Source organism: Phymastichus coffea, unplaced genomic scaffold (assembly GCF_024137745.1).
Source record: "Phymastichus coffea isolate CEN01 unplaced genomic scaffold, Cenicafe_Pcof_1.1 PCOF00004, whole genome shotgun sequence".
Classification (NCBI taxonomy): Eukaryota; Metazoa; Arthropoda; class Insecta; order Hymenoptera; family Eulophidae; genus Phymastichus; species Phymastichus coffea.
The window spans coordinates 4,810,127-4,828,625 of NW_026706815.1; the positions used below are offsets into that span (position 1 = coordinate 4,810,127).

The 18,499-nt window shown below is 32.5% G+C and overlaps 1 protein-coding gene across 4 annotated transcripts in view; it reads right to left on the reverse strand.

Annotated features, from left to right (window-relative positions):
- The window catches only part of LOC131666738 (RNA-binding protein 39), a 591,952-nt gene that overhangs the window by 41,074 nt on the left and 532,379 nt on the right, over positions 1–18,499 (reverse strand). The gene's annotated exons all lie outside the window — the stretch shown is intronic.

Below are 18,499 nucleotides of genomic sequence, written 5' to 3' on the forward strand. Positions count from 1 at the left end.
TCGTCAGCTATTACTGATTCAAACGTAGTATCAAGCGGTTGTAAAGTAGAATTAAATTCATTAGCAGTACTATTGAAGAAAGAAGATTTATCAAAAGCGGTAAAAGTTACTCTTGACTTTAAAACTATATCAAACGTGATTTTTTCTCCTTTTTTAAAGGTTGTTCAGTAGTAATAATATTAATTTTATAGGTTGCTACCTCTACAAGCTTCTTCAATGTATTAACCATAGGCTTAAAAGTTTCATTCAATGTCTTTTCTAAATCAGCTTTATCGCATTTTATTAGTTGATACTTGCGTTTGACGGCATCATGACTCGGATAACTATTGGAACACGTTCTTTTCGCTGTCAAAATCAACCATATTGATATTTATAATTTTCAAAGTGAAGATATCATTCTTCATTCATTTCATAAAATTTATAGCAACGGTATTAAATCCTTTTTATAAGGTCTATGATTTATTAGTTTGTCTCTGTCGATAACTGAGAATCCATAGTTGTCGTTTTTCTATCATTTTGAACAAATCTCTTTGAACTTCTCGAAAGATAGGTCTGAGTTAACATCATCATTGTAAATATGTTTAATATTCACATCATCTTGCCGAAACAACACTAGAATATTTACATTATCTCGAACGAGAGGCTTAGGAATGCGAGCGTATGATTGACAGAGACAAAAACTTTCATGTCTTCCCATACAGAAAAATACTCATACGCTATCCTGCTATTCCGTTGCTATAACATCGAAAATGGTGATAGAATTTGGTTGTGCATTGTCCGGTGAAACAACTGTCTCATGCTCACTGAATGCACGATACTGTATACTATCACTCGGCTCCAATAAATTTTTTAAAAATTTATACTTGGGCTGATTAAGGGACTTTGAGTAGGTATATACATTTTCAAATCTAAGTCTAATAGGATGAGTAATTAATGTTAACCAACAGTTAATTTCCCATAGTTACTAGGTCGGCAAGAAACTGCTCGTATACTGTTGGATAGTAGTTCACCATGTTTTTTTTCTCGTTTTTCCGTCTCCACCGCCCTATCAAAACTTGAAGCTTAAGCGGTTGATTTTTGAAGTCCATTGTAACGTTCGATCCTTATCTTACGTTATCTAAATAAATAGTTCGGACTCTAAGATATATTCATAATCACGTTTTCGAGAGTAAACAAGAAGTTGATACGTAAAAGTACTTTGAGTTTTGATGTTGCTACAATCAACGAATAGCGAATACAGTGTTATCCACGTAGTTCGCTGCTACGATGAGCCGTTTGAAATACAACTGAGTACTGTTGCATTTATCGAGGGAAAGTCCGTCAGCGCCGCAATGAATACTCAATTTAATTTCTAGGCAATATTAATTTTGAAGAGGAGATAATCTAAGGCTGCTTTTTCTCATAAGAGAGAGAGAGAGAGAGAGAGAGAGAGAGAGAGAGTTTTATGAGTTGAGGGCTTGGATTATCATATAGGAAAGGAATAGCAGGCTAACCACTGAATAATGAAAATCGGTCTCAGGAAATAGCTGAGTCTTTATTTCAATCAGTGCTCGCGCTGCTAGGCAAGGTAGGATTCTAAGTCCTCTTACCGCAGCGACGAGCGAATTCATACTTGCGAAAACGGCTTCTTTCTACGCTTAGCAGCCCCTACGACACTATTTTTGATATTCACATAAACTTTGTACAGGTTTTGTCGCAAAATAGCTCGCTCGAAATAAAAAATTAGTGACTTAAAAAATCAAGTAGAAGATAACGAATTTTTTAGTGTAAATCATTTTTCAAGAAACAATCGCCTCTTAAAATTATAAGTGATTTAAGTTAGATAAGTGAATAACACGGAATTTACAATAAATTTATGGAAGATTTTTACATTAAAAAGTCATTCGTGATAAGAGGAACATCATTGAAAATAAAAACATCTAAATTAGCAATCCGTTTTTGAATAATAATTGAACAATGAATTCATAAATTCCTCTTTTAGCCATTATAAAATCAACAAACGAGTAATAATCGTTATCAGTAATTTTATATGTATGTACAGTTAGATCGCTATCTCGCAACGCAATGTTAATTGTTTAAATAAATTATAAATTGTTTATTTATTGATAACTCAGTCGAAAATCAGTTATCAAAGTGTCAAATTCTTGCTTCTCTTTCATAAGGTGCTAGAATCGCTGTTGTATATTCGAATTTGCATCATATTTATTTGTTGCAAAATTACTAGCAATATTCACTTGTAAATTAAATTAAGATAACAAATACATATTGAATAATTATAATAACTGTAGATTTGAGATTAGCGCATGAAAATTGACTGAAAAATGCTTTTGTTCGTAAAAAAAAAAACTTTGCAATTATTGATTTTGCATCGTAAACAATAAATTTTCCACGCTCGTGACATCACGCTCCTTATATGGTCTTGATTATCGCCGAATTGCCCTAACACATTTACGCGTAAATGTGAAGTAGTGCCTTAGCTCTCATACCGCTTTTCTCCAGTTTTCTTGCGTACGACGAGTTGCTGTTTTGCAGTGGGAAAGGAAGGGAAAGGCAAATCAGATTGGACCATTACACCATGTTGTTGGCACGTTGTGGATTCAATAACGAATGAATCCATTAGTTATAAAAATGCTGCTTATATATTTTTAATTTCATTAAGATTTTGTCTTCATAAAAGGTATAATCATTCATCATGATAGAAAGACTGGTGATGGTTTAGTGAATAAGATTATCAATAGCTTGCCATTCGAAGTTTATTGCCTAGTTATCAGTATTGTGGACCGGGAAATTGAAAAAACGACTTGCTCGGGGTAATCCTGGAAAAAATCCTCTAGACGTTGCTTGTAAAGATCATAAGATTGCTTATTCTCACAATCAAGAGAACATTGCTGCGAGAAACGAAGCCGACAAAATTCTAGCTAAGTAGACTTATGATAGAGTGCAAATGAAATATAGTAATTTTAGGAAGACAGCTGCGGGTTTGCTATAGCCAACATAATGAATAAAGTAAGCTTGATATTAATTACATTGAGAAAAATTATTAACGCTACTTTGAGAAGTGTTGTGCTTAGTAACATATCACTCTTTTTCATTCATTCGGCTATAAGGTATCAAAGAAGCTGTGACAAAGGCTGGAGATAGAAGAAAAATAAATGTGCCTCGTATTCTACCGATTCAAAATACGTAAAGTGGGTAGAGTTCTACCTTTTTTAATTCTGTTATTTACCGCTTTTAGCGCCATTGGAGCTCTAGCTGGAGTAACTGCCTTAATAGCAAAAGTCATTAACAGTGCTAAGGCTGCTCACAATAAATTGAAAGAGTCTCAGACACAATAAAACTATGGAAGCTATTGCTATTGGTAACGAACTGAATATGTAACCGCATCGTGAAGGTTATCATTTGAAATCATATGCAAGTGGAAAAGGCTTAAAAGAAAAAAGCTCAAAATAGCTTTATCTAATCGAGCACTGACAGATTATGATATAAAAAAGTATGCTCAAATACTAAAAATTGGAAATTTTCAAAGTGTTTCCATGCGTTATGTTCTATCAGCAGAAGAACCGCCATATTAAGGTGATGAGGTGTGTATTTTCATAGTTTTAGTAATATTTAACCTCCTATAGATTTATTGCTTTATTTCAAAGTCAAGTATAATCATATTTAACATCAAGATTTTAATATGTACAATTGCGGACATTTTTTTCCAAAATTTCTTTTAAACAAACTATAGAAAAGCTGATTAATATAAAAAAAGCTCATTCAAAAAATGACTGTTATTTGATATGATATAATAGTTATCTTTCGAAGAGAAGTTATCACAATTCGAGTGCATATTAAAATAATATAATAATGGGTATCATTTACAACAGAAAGGTTGATCGAGGATATATTAAGAGTTCAAAATATCTACCGACGATCAGTTGACATCAAGCTACCATAGTGCTTACATGTCACAGCATTCAGTTCCTGAAAAATTTAAGACTAAAAGTCATCGAAAATCATTCTCTTGGAGGAAAATATCTGACATATTAATGTACTGCGCACAACAACAAAATAGGCAAAATATTAAATATTCATTTGGTGTCGCCTCAGATGAATCTATCGTTCACTATGAAGTCTATGCACATCAGCCTTATTCATTAGCATACTTCAATAATAGTGATGAAATTTGTATTTCAATCCAACAGCAAGATTTATTTCTATTTCTACCTCGTAGTATGATTCATATATATGGACGATTAATTCCCAAGTATGGAGCTGCTGTAGTCGAAAATACTAAATTGGTTAACAATGCCCTCTGTTATTTGTTTGATAAAATACGTTATAAGATAACTGCCATTGAAATAGATAAAGCTAAGAATGTTGGCTTAACGAGTCTTATTAAAAATTAGCTTTCGCTATCCAAGTCAAAGCTTTATCACCAAAAATGCTAGTTGGACTGTAGATAAACAAGATATATCAATAACACATGAAGCAGGTTACTTTGATATAAATATGCCTCTTAAAATGCTGTTGGAATCAATATAAAACATGAACTCATTCTTACGAGATCAAGAGATCCTATAATAAGAAATGAGATGACTTGACGAGTGTCGCGTTTTATTCGTAATGTGATTGGTTGAGAGATGGTCACGTGATCATCTGTCACAGCATAGTATGTGTTGATGAATATGTGTGACGGTGCTAATTGAGTGTAGTTCTGCGCATGCATGCATATGCATAGATTTACGCCGTCTTTACGTACACAATCAGTGGATTAGCACCGGACAATTGAATTTATATCCTTCGACATCGCAATTAATAACAACATTTCAAAAGAAATTTGAAGTCATAAAGGTAAGTTTACTGCAAAATTTTAAATAATTGCAATTATTTAAAGTAGTAATCTTTCAATTAATGTGCGGTAAAATATCCAGAATTTTTTTTTCTTAGGTTAGAGTAACCACATGTTCATATCTTTAAGTTGTGCTAACATTGTCAATTATCGTTTTGCTAGGAATTGTTGACTAATACGTTTATTTATATCTTTTAATTAATGTTTAATGTGCGATAAGAAATTCAGAATTTTCTTTTCTTAGATTAGAATGTTTAAACAAATTTTAATAAGTTGTTTACTTATACTACAATGTGCAGTGAAGTATATATATATATGAAAGAATCCATTTATGTGATGCATTATTTTTACTTTTACAATAGCAATATATGATGGAGTTTGATGAAGAAAGTGGTGCTATACGAATGAACCATTTAAATGGTGCTGGTGCGAACAATGATATTGCTGGAGGTCGAGGTGTTGCTGGACTCAATGGACAAGTCGTAGTCAATAATGAGAACAATGATATTGTTGGAGGCCATGGACTCAATGGACAAGTCGTCCAAGCCAACCAAAGTGCTGCTGGACTTAATCAACAAGCTGCAGTCAATAACGATGAAATGATTTTACCTTTCACTCCAGATGAAGATTTTCTTGAATTGAGAGACAAAGATGACACTACGTAAGGAATAATATGAATTCTTTTTTATTCGCATTACTGATGAGTATGATTGAATTCTGTTCTTTTTTTTTTACAGAGAGATAGTTGCTTACGTAGATGAAGTTCATGCACCAGCAGTCGTTGGTGCTGGTAAATTTGACCTTTTCAAATTTACCTTGAACAATGCAGGCACCAAACGAATAGTATATTTGGTATGGGGAAAAGCTCTTATTGAGAAAGTTGTTGGATCAATTGCTATTGGAAAGGTAAGCGTACTTTTTGTTATAATTTTAGATTGAGAGCAAATTGTGCATATTATTATTATATTATTTCCATATATTTATATTATTTCCAGAAATTGCATATTCAAGGAGCAGTCACCAAGTATGCTTCTCAAAATTATTACAGAGAAGTAAATAACTTGGTACCGTTTGAATTGCTGATCAAAAACCATACAACCATAGAACAACTTGGTGACCATCATCCATCTGCAGTAGGTAATATTCAGGCTGCTGATGCCAAGGATGTAACTTTCGCTGATGTAGGAAAAACTGAGGGATTAGTTCGTAAGTATATTTATTTTTATGGTGATTTCTTATTTATTCATTTTTGAATTATTAATTATTAATTAAATCAGCATTATGCTGATTGCATAGTTTTCTTTTTCTAGAAAAGAACTCTGTTGTTGAAATTTATTATTAATAACTAGGATAATATTTTAAAATGATATTGAGCATTGACTCTATACATATATATAGTAATTGAATAATTTATTTTACAGGTATTCAGGGAAACATCAAAATGAAGTTTACTAAATGTGAAAATAAATTCACAAAAGAAGTATATGCTTGTGGTGCCATCACTGATGGTAACATTAAAATACCTATACATATTAGTAATTACACTGAAATCAATATTGATAAAGGCGTACTTGTGACAGTCATCGGGGAAGTTGATTCAACTGGTATGTTTATATGATCAAAAATTTTATTTCAATTGTAAAATTCATTTGATTATTTAGTAATACTGTTTAATTGATAATTTTTCAGGATCTGGACCAGTAACAATCAAATGCAGGGATGAAAACTGTGTGATTCCAGTTCCTGGAGCTCCGAAAATGTCAGCTGCCGAAGTACTTCGTGGCTCGAAAACACCCAAGAGAGGCCATGAGTAATTTTTATAGTTTAATTTGTTGATGGCGGTAATTCTATTTGAGCTTTAGCTTTTTATATTTTAGTAGATGACTAAAATTTGACGTAATAGAGAGATTTGCATCGTACTATTTTTCATAATGACTTTTTACGCATAAATTTCACGAGATTCTTCAAAAATATCTTAAAAATGACGTATTACCATAAAATATATAATAAATAATAATTTTAATATAATATATAATAAATATAATAAATAAATTATAATTATAATAAATTATAATCTGTATAATACCACGTATTTTTTAATAGTTCATGCCGTCCTCAGAATGTTAGCTATGTGTTTCAATATTTTTTTCATTCCTTATTAATTTCTTTCGTATTTATTTCATTCGTATATCATTCGTACGTATTTATTTCTTATCAATAATTTATTATTTCAACATTCATGTAAACTTAAATAACTACATACTATAATACGATTCAGTATTATGTGCCAAAGTGCTCTTAGCATATTAAGTAAAAAAAATACTCTTAGTATGTGATATTAATTTTTTAAAGTCAAAGTGTTCTGATCTATTGATAAATCAAATTTGTCAATGTAAGTAGTTTTTTTGTAAAAAAAAAACATGCAGGATGTAAAAAAAATACGTAACGTAACATGTAAATCTAATATTATATAAGTATGTACTATTTAATTTATTACTGTAAAACAAGAAGTGAATCTATAGAGTATTTCTTTTTTTTAGCAAACACAACCAATTAATAAAACTTAGTAATTTATTAATATTAACCAATATGTGAATGTATCAAGTTGAACTTTTTTCTGTAAACTACTATTTAAAAAAAATGTGATTTATTATGTAAAATAATATGAGAATGTAAAAAATGTAGACTTTAAAAATTATACACGATTCTATAGAGTATCTTTCAGGCATGTACCGTGAAGTATTTAAATAAATTTAAGTTTCTAAGATTCTAAATATCTTTCTTTTTTTCAATTTCTAAAAACAGCAGAAGACTTTAAGAGCTCGGTGAACTCCGCGAGCGACGTTAATTAATCGCTATAAATAGAAATTGACGTCAGTTATAGCTCGATCAGTCTTGACGCCTTGACCTGTTGATAGCGTTGACTCGTGTCGCTTTGTAACCTGGCTTTATAATCCTTCAAAATCCAGTATAAATTATTTATAACGAAGTAATAATCTTCAAAAATTAGGTGAGTTTACTGTTAAGCTATTACATAAAATCATAAATCATTATTTTACAATAAAAATTTAGAGGTTATAACGGCACACGTAGTTTCTTTTAGTACTTTAGTATATTATACATAAAAAATGAATTCAAAGGAATGTTTAAATAAATTTCACGAGATATATTTCAAGCACGCGTTGTTTTTGTACAAATTTAAGGAACTATTTATAATCATAAGTCATTGTTCAGATACAAACTATCCTATAAGCCATATATATATTAACATTGATTTCAAGTTGTTCAGAATTACACTGCAGCATCTTGCCAACTACATCATTTATTATTTTACTTATCAGAGTTGTAGTCAAATGGAACTTGATTCAACACTTGTACGTTAATTCACTTACACAGTTGGAAATGCTTAGGTGGAAATAAACTTATTAAATTAGCCTACAATGGCTAAATCCAGTTTCATATCAATTTGAAGTGCACCGTTGGAAATATACTCAAACGAATTAGCGTACAACTGCTAAATCAAGTTTCATATGACTGCAACTGTGATATGTAAAATAATAAACTATGTAGTTGACGAGATGCTGCAGTCTATACCTGGACAACTCCAAATTAATGTTAATGGCTCAAACGACAGTTTGTCGCTGAACAATGACTTTTCAATCGAAGCAAATTAAAATTAAGATGCAGAGTTTAATCTGATGATATTCATAAAGAGTGAACGCAATGTCAATGAATTTTCAATAGTTGAGTGCATCTGATATGTGTTCTGAAATGTTTATAACACACAGTTCAATAAAAAATAGTTACAATGTTATCATGCTTCTTAAATTCAATTGCTTGGATGGAAAAGTCATTGTTCAGATACAAACTATCCTATAAGCCATGTATTATATTGAATTGTATATGATAAATATTTTAGTACCCGTATCAGCAACACTCAACTATAAAAAATTCTTTAACAATGCATCCACTCTTCATGAATTATCATCAGATTACCCTATTCAGCTTTTGAACATCTTGAGCACTTTTTTGTAGATAATGTAAACTACTGAGTCTTACTTACGTATCTAAATTGAAAAGTAATTGGTCATGTACTATTGAGGTAGTTTATTCGAATAGTATTATTTACTTATTTGCTCGTTCATTTGCTTTTACGTGACTGTTTTAGTTATACGACTACAACTTCATATCGTTCTGTCAAAACGTCACATCTCTCTCGCACGTCAAACCGAAAAGAAGTCGTGCTTTTTGCGTTATCACTTACTTACCTCTTTCGTCAAATATTGTACCACAAGTACTTCAATAAAGATAACATTCAACTTATTCATCTTCTCTTACATAACTTGATTTATCATGTACAAATTATGTTAAATATTTATTTACTATGATTTCAGGTGTCAACTACTCCACTTTAGCTTCTCAACAACTAAACGTATCATCATTGATCCAAATACAAATAATACTACCTAGTTTCAAGTTTTAGATTTTTGTTTCAATCAGCAATGATTATTGTGAGTATATATATTTTTATATGATGTTCTCAACAGTGTTTATTGAAAACTAATTTTTTTTTATTTATATTTTCAGGTATCAGTTTTTTTTAGATACTCTACAACATTTTTGATCAATAAAGTGTGGAATCAAGTAAGAAATTTGGTGCATTTCACATGTTGAATTTATGTTTTCACATTCGTCATTGCATAATTCAAAATTTATATTGATATTTTGATTGTATTGAAAACGTGTGGTATTTCATTCATGCAAATTATTCCGGGCATTTAAAATTGCATTTGATTGTAGCTCAATTGCATTTTAACAATTTGAATATTCAAATTTACGGTGGATAGAAAGTTGTATTATTCTATTTATAAAAATTATACATTTATTGTTTTAGGACATTTATGTCAATGTATATAATTACATATATATAAATGGTTGTAATTAATTTACAAATAAATTTGAAAATTTTCTGCACACATACGTATTTTCTATATTTATTATTTAATAAAAAAAAACAAACAAAACTAAACCAAACCTAACCGAACTAAACCAAACCACATCGAACCAAACATAATAAAACCAAACCAAATTATAATAAATAAGTCAAAGCCAAATTATATCAATTAAATAATACCAAATCAAATATTACGTCAACAATTAATAATATATAACGGACAAACAAATAAATGTATTCACATTGATAATTATTAGTTTTCTGTCTATTATTAATAAGCATTCCAAGAAAATCATTTTTTATTTCATTATTATTAACTCTTATATATCGCAGTATCATTAATTTATCAAATTACAATTTATAAAGAAAGTATGGGTTGTCGAAAGCTTACAGATGAAGAAAGAAAAATTGCCCGGGAACAAAAAAAAATTAGAGATAGAGAAGCTGTACGACGAAGGCGACAAATTGATCGACAAAATATTGCTAATCAGAATCGCATTTCAGAAGTAAATATAGTTGAGCAAGATTACCTAGGATTAATGAACATTTTATGCCATCATTGCCAAGCTAAACATTTTAAAGATGAAAAAGTTTTAAATAAAGGATTATCTTTTAATGACTGCTGTGGACATGGTTCCATAACACTAAATCAATTTCCAGATTTCCCGCCTGTACTTAAGACTTTATTCAATGGGAAACATGAACAGTCATCCATTTTTTTTGAACGTATACGTAATTACAATAATTCTTTATCTTTTGCTTCATTCAATGCAAATTTAGTTAATTTTCAAACGCGTAAATCAGGCCCATACTGTTTCAAAATTCAAGGTCAAATATATTATCAAATAAATACATCTGTATATCCCAGTGCTGATGACAATCCTTCATATGGTCAACTTTTTATTATTGATCAAAACGAAGCTTTAAATTACAGAAAATCCTAGATTTTAAATTACAGGACCTTTAAATTACAGGAAATGCAAGAAAATCCTCTTATAGATTATCAATTGATGTCAATTTTAGATACAATTATTCGCAATGAAAACATTTTTGCGAAATCTTATGAAATGATGAAAGATGAAATACGCATGCAACAGCTAACAACAGAGATGAGAAATGATTCACCTCCTTGCGAATTGCAATTATTATTTTCATTGAAGCCTGGTCAAGATATTCGTAGATATAATGCTCAAAGAGTAAACGAAGTTGCTGCTATCTTTTCAACGACTGCAGATGGTGAAATACCGGAATCTTATATTACAATAAGAAATAAAAATACGAAGGTATTAGAAATTGTTAGTTCGATGGAACCGAATGTTGAACCGTGGATTTATCCATTATTTTATCCATACGGAACGCGTGGTTGGCATAGCAACATGTTTCGTTCAAACAATACTCGAAGAATTACACGTTTAGATTATACTAGGTTTCAAGTGGCTATTAAAGAAAATGAGTTTAATCCTATTATAAAAGGTCGTAGGCTATTTCAGCAATGGGTAGTAGACAGTTACGTAAAAATTGAAAGAGATAGAATTCAGTATTGCAAAAACCATCAAAAAGAATTAAGAGCTGATACGTACAAAGGTTTACACGATCACATGAGGAATTGTGCAAATGATATTAATGGTCATGTAGGTAAAACTATCATTCTTCCGTCATCTTTTACAGGATCACCTAGATATATGGAACAATGTTATCAAGATGCTATGGCTATTGTCAATGAGACAGGAAAACCAGATATTTTTCTTACAGTGACATGTAATCCAAATTGGCTAGAAATGAAAGAAAATTTGCTTCCAGGTCAACAAGCAGCTGACAGGCCAGATTTAGTTACTAGAGTTTTTGATTTGAAAAAAGATCGTTTGCTTGATATTGTTATAAAAAAAAGCTTTTTTGGCAAAGTTGCTTCTTACGTATATGTTATTGAATTCCAAAAAAGGGGATTACCGCATATGCATTTATTGATTACATTGGAACAAGGGTTCAAAATTACTACACCTGATGTAGTTGATAAATTCATATCTGCAGAAATACCAATAAAAATTAGGAATCCACGGTTATACGACATTGTCATGAAAAATATGATTCATGGACCATGCGCTGACTGGTACATGAAAGATGGCAAATGCTCGAAACATTTTCCAAAAGAATTTCAACAAAATACTGCTACAGATGAAAATGGTTTCCCAAAATATCGTCGAACAGATACTGGTATCTCTCATGTTCTAATAATCGTACAGTAGATAACAGATGGGTAGTTCCATACTGTCCTGAATTACTCGAAATATTTGATTGCCATATTAACGTTGAAATTGTTTCAAGTATTTCAGCTATTAAATATTTATACAAACATATATACAAGGGTCATGATGCTGCTATAGTGGTGATTGGACAACCTGAAAATGGTCCCACGATTGAGCACGATGAATGTCGCAATTTTATTGATACCCGTTATGTTGGACCAGTTGAGGCATGTTATCGTATTTTTAGTAAAACAATGCAAGGTAAAAGTCATACTGTTACAAGATTACAAGTACATCTACCAAATGAACAATCAGTCATTATTATAGAAAATCAAGATGAATGTGCATTATTAGCAAGTTTAAATAACTCAAGTAGTACGTTACTTGATTATTTTACTTTGAATGCTAATAATGAGAGAGCAAGACAATATTTTTATCATGAAATACCCAAAAATTTCACCTATAAGAAGAAAAAAATTAATGATAAAATGGTATCTGCATGGGAAGATCGTAAAAAAAATTTCAATTGCATTGGTAGAATGTATTCAGTTAGTCCAACTCAATTAAAATTATTTCATTTAAGATTGTTATTACTACATGTTAAAGGCGGAAAAAGTTACAATGACTTGAAAACAGTAGATAATGTATTGCATCCTTCTTTCACAGCAGTGTGTTTAGCATTAGGAATTATTGAAGATGATGATGAATGGAATAAAGCAATGAGAGAAGCAGTATCTTGGATGATGCCAAAACGCTTAAGACATTTATTTGCTATTATATTAATACACTGCCAACCTGTTCACCCAGAAGAATTGTGGGATACATTTAAAGACGCTATGTCCGAAGATTTTTCGCGACATAACGAATTAACTAAAAGTTATGAGATGGCTTACAGTGAAATAAATAATATTTTGCTCAAAGAAGGCACAAGTATAGCTAATTTCCCAACAATGGATCAAAATATTGCAATGCACGACGTTGATAGTAATGACAACGATATCCTGCATCATCAATTACAAATTGGGAATCAACAATATGAAAAATTAAATGCCGAGCAAAAAGAAATTGTTGATAACGTTATTACAGCGTCACGATCTGATGATTACACCGGCTCGACTTGCTTTTATATAGATAAACAGGGAGGATCTGGGAAAACTTTTGTTTATACTACAATTTACAACATTTTAATGTCAAGTAACATCAATGTTTAACAATGGCATTTACCGGTATCGCTGCTACATTGTTGCTTAGTGGAAAAACTGTTCATAAAACTTTTGGGTTACCAGTTCCGATGTTTAATGATTCTTCTTCAAATATAAAAATACAGTCTAATGAAGGTATGATTTTAAAAAATACTAAAGTATTTATTTGGGACGAAGCGCCAATGGCACCTAGATATGCTTTGGAAATAGTAAATAGAACGTTGAAATACATAATGAACAATGATCTACCATTTGGGGAAAAAATATTGATTTTAGGTGGTGATTTTAGACAATTGCTTCCTATAAAAGTTAATGGAACACGTAATGAAATATTAAATTTATCCATTAAGAACTCTGAATTATGGCCACTTTTTTCGAAGATTCAATTAAAAACTAACATGAGAGTTTTGCCGCATGAACTTGCATTTGCTAAGTACTTATTGGATGTCGGTAATGGGACAGTAAATGATCAAGATAATAACATACAGCTTCCACCGAACTGTATTCTACCTGCAGATGAATGTATTGTTCAAAACATTTTTGGAAACTTAATAAAAGACAAAAAATTTGATGAGATTAGTCATTGTGCAATTTTATCTGCCAGAAATGCTGATGTAGATGAAATGAATAATAAAATTACAGATTTATTATATAAAAGTGGCGAACACATATACACAAGCATAGACAGTACAGAAAATTGTGATAATGGTAATCTAGAAGAAGTTTTGCTACAAGAATATCTTAATACATTAAATCCATCTAACTTTCCTCCTCATAAATTACGTTTAAGAAAATTTTGTATAGTCATGTTAATCAGAAATATTAGTCTCAGTGATGGATTGTGCAATGAACACGATTACAAGTACTTGATTTTTCTAATCATTTATTAAAATGCAAGATATTAACAGGAGACCAACGCAATAACATAGTATTTCTCAATAGAATTACATTATACTGCGAAAATAAATACCCGTTTACTTTTAAAAGACGACAGTTTCCAATAAAGTTGGCTTTTGCTATAACTATTAATAAATCTCAAGGTCAAACTTTAGAAAAAATTGGTATTGATCTTAGACGGGATGTTTTTAATCACGTTCAACTTTACGTAGCGATGTCTAGAGTAAGATCATGGGATTCATTGACAATTTATCTAGGAAATCAAAGACAAACTTCGATTGTTAAAAATTATGTTTATACAGAATTGTATCAATAATGATTTCTCTTCACGTTTCAATAATTTCAATTCTTACTTGACCATTATCAACATTTAACATGTACTGCAGTTTGCCTTGAGCGCGCGAAGCGCGCTGTGATGTTCTAGTAACTTATATGTTGGAATACGATATCTGTTCAAAAAGTATCGCAAACTTTGTATGTTTTCAATAATTATTTATTTATTCATGAATATGTATTTTATCTCCTTCAAAGTAATCCCCCTCAGATATAATGCACTTGTGCCAACGTTTTTTTCAATCCTCGAAGCACTTAAAAAAATCATTTTTTGTGATCTTGCTTAGCTCCTCCTTCGATGCCATCTTTATCTCCTCAATCGTGGCGTAGCGTCGTCCTTTCATGGACCTCTTTAATTTTGGAAACAGGAAAAAGTAACAGGGGGCCAGGTCTGGATAATACGGTGGCGAAATATTCGCGTACAAGCAACAATGTGTGAGCACGGAGGTTATCATGGTGCAAAAGCCAGTTTTTATTCTTCCACAAATCCGGACGTTTCTGGCGGATTGCTTCGCGCGAATTGCGCATAACTTGCAGGTAATATTGCTTATTGACCGTACTACCGTGTGGCAAGAACTCATGATACACCACACCCCTGTAACTGAAGAAAACTGTGAGCAAAAACTTCACGTTCGACCGAACTTGGCGCGCTTTTTTCGGTCTTGGCTCGTGCGGCAGTTTCTATTGGGATGATTGAGCTTTAGTTTCCATATCATGACCATAAACCCATGATTCATCACCAGCTATAATCCTCTGGAGCACATTTGGGTCATCACGGACCGAGTCCAACATCTCTTGAGCAATGTTAACGCGATGCTATTTTTGGCCGAAATTGAGTAGTTTTGGCACGAATTTCGCGGCGACTCGACTTATGCCCAAATCATTGGTTAAAATCGAATGGCATGAGCCAATCGATATGTTAAGATCCTCAGAAACTTCTCTAACGATGATATGACGATTGGCCAATACCATTTTCTTCACTTTATCAGTGTTTTCGTCAGTTGTTGACATGCTCGGGCGTTCTGCACGTTGTTCGTCGTTCACATCTTTTCGGTCCTCCGAGAACATTTTGTACCACCGATAAACGTTGCTTTAGTCTAAGGTAGCTTCACCATATGCCACAGTCAACATTCGGAATACGTCCGCGCACTTTATTTTGTTTTTCACACAAAATTTGATACAGATTCTTCGATCCATTTTTTAGAATAGGCAAAAATCTAAGACGAGCCAAAATACATCCAAGCAAAACAGCTGTTGAAAATTAACTAAACATTCAAAATGGCCGACCTTGTCAGCATAAGTAAGGGACATGAGTACCAACATGACGCTACAAAAAAATCAAAAATTAAATTTACATAGCCCGCGGAAATTCAAAATTCGCGATACTTTTTGAACAGACCTCGTAATTATACCGTTAATACTCCTCCCACTTTGAAAAAATTTGAAATTAATTTGACTAAGATTAAATAATTAATGCCTTATGTATTAATGGTCGACAAAGAAAAAATCAAATTACTATACCATTTTGGACGTGATAAAGCAATAACAATGAGTTATCGGATGTGGAAACTGTATGAGTATCCAAAATTACCTTTTAATTCGAAGCATGTTTAGAGTGTCAAAACATCTAATCAGCTAGAAAAACCTTGCTTATTTATACTACCTTGTCAGACTAAATGAAAAAATTTAGTGACGGTTAATGCTACTAATTTTGATCATAGCAACATTAGTAATGTAAAGTTATTTCTTAAGTTACAATATTATCCATATGAAAATCTTAATCTAAATATTGAACAAAATCAGTATGCTATGCTACATGACATGTACGCTAATTTTCAAAGCTGCTACTATGGTAAAGAAAATGAATCAATGCTTAAGTATCCTCATGATACTGCTCATTATGCTTAATTTTTCATGATCGATTTGTATAATATAACACGGTCAGTGGAGATGTGAAAAAATTAATGTAGTATATAATGAAATGACAATGAAATGACTAGTTAAAAAACAAAATCATATAATGTAAAATGTATACTACATTATTATATAAAATATCAATAAATACAAATCAAATTTACGAATACGATTGTCTCTGTTTCTATACTACCTATGTACACTTTTACCTCTCTAAGATTTGATACTAAATGTACATAAAATTGTATTATTATTTAACTGATTACATTATTTCATTTATTACATTACAATGAGAAAAGGTAGCGCTACTGAGACTATGCATGCTTTCAACATTTCCAACCCAGTGTCGCTAATTTATTAGGACCACCCGATCTACTGCATGCTATATAGTAGACCACGTTACGTCAACGCAACTATATAGTGCTATACTACTAGCATCTTCCTTATCTCTCCAAGCTAAACGCTTGCTCGATAGGGCCTGGAATACTATAAACTCACGCCATGCAATACGCTAACTCGTTAGGACCCCAGCATACCTTTGACTCATACATAATACTCTCATTAATAAAATATGTCTTGTCTGAACAGACAGAAGCAGAAGACAGGTATGCAAGAGTTGCAGACACGCATACATCCCTACACATACGAGGGTGGTCCGATTAGTACTTAGCCTCACCGCCCGATGGCGCCACTCTCGCAAAAGAAATATTCTATCACGTAGCACAACCTTCTCGATGGTTACTGTCAAGATTTCAGCCGGATCGGAGTTGTAGTTTATTTTTGAGAGCGTGTGAAAGAGAGTGTGTCCGTTGATTTTTGAAAAATGGAAAAAGAGCAGTGTCGGTCGGTGATTCGATTCTTGTTTTTGGAAGAGAAATCGCGCAGCGAAATCAACGAGCGCTTGGATGCTGTGTACGGTGACTCTTCTCCTTCGATGGCGACCGTCAAAAATTGGTTTAACGAGTTTCAACGTGGTCGCACGTCGATTTTTGAAGAGCCACGTCCAGGTGCTCCGAAAACGGCTACCACGGAGGATAACGTGACAAAAATTCACGATCTCGTATTGGCAGATCGACGATTGAAGGTGCGCCAGATAGCTAAGATCGTAGGCATCTCAAAAGACCGTGTGGGTCATGTCCTGCATGAAATTTTGGGCATGAGAAAGCTGTCGGCGCGATGGGTGCCGCGTTTGCTCACTCCGGACAACAAGCGCAACCGTGAGACAACTTCAGAGCAATGTCTGACGCTGTTTCAGCGCAATCCGAAGGAGTTTCTCCGTCGTTTCGTGACAGTCGACGAAACATGGATCCACTGGTATACACCAGAGACCAAGGAACAGTCGAAACAGTGGACTTTACCCGGCAAAAGTGCTCCGAAGAAGGCGAAGACTACCCCATCGGCCGGAAAGGTGATGGCCACCGTTTTCTGGGATTCACAAGGTGTGATCTACATCGACTACCTGGAGAGGGGCAAAACGGTCACAAGGCTGTACTATGCCGAATTATTGCACCGGCTCACACCTACGCCGTCGCCATGGCCAAATTGGTCGAATTAGGCTACGAACTGCTGCGCCATCCACCGTATTCTCCAGATTTAGCCCCGTGCGACTTCTTTTTGTTTCAAAACTTAAAAAAGTCACTCGCCGGGCAGAAATTTGAGTCGAATGAGGAGGTAATCACTGCCACGGAAGCCTACTTTTCAGACCTCGAGGAAACGTATTTTTCAGACGGGTTAAAGAAGTTGGAGCATTGCTGGGCCAAGTGTATCGAACTAAAAGGAGACTATGTTGAAAAATAAAACGCCACTTTTCCAAAATTTTCGTTTTTCTTTTGTAGGCTAAGTACTTATCGGACCACCCTCGTATAGTATAAAAAGTTATAGTATATAGAAAGTGATATCTGGTGTAGAAAGCAATATTTTGGAATCCAGAACTCAACATAACTTTATGGAAAAGTGTTTTTTTAATTCAAATTCATGAATTTTTATTCCTTCTTTCTTATTCATGAAAAAAATAAGTGAGATAATTGGTATCTACAGAAAATAAAAATATTAAGCAGAAAACGAATACTTAAAAATGGTATTTTATAACTAACATTTGTAAACGCACTTCAATAAATTTAAT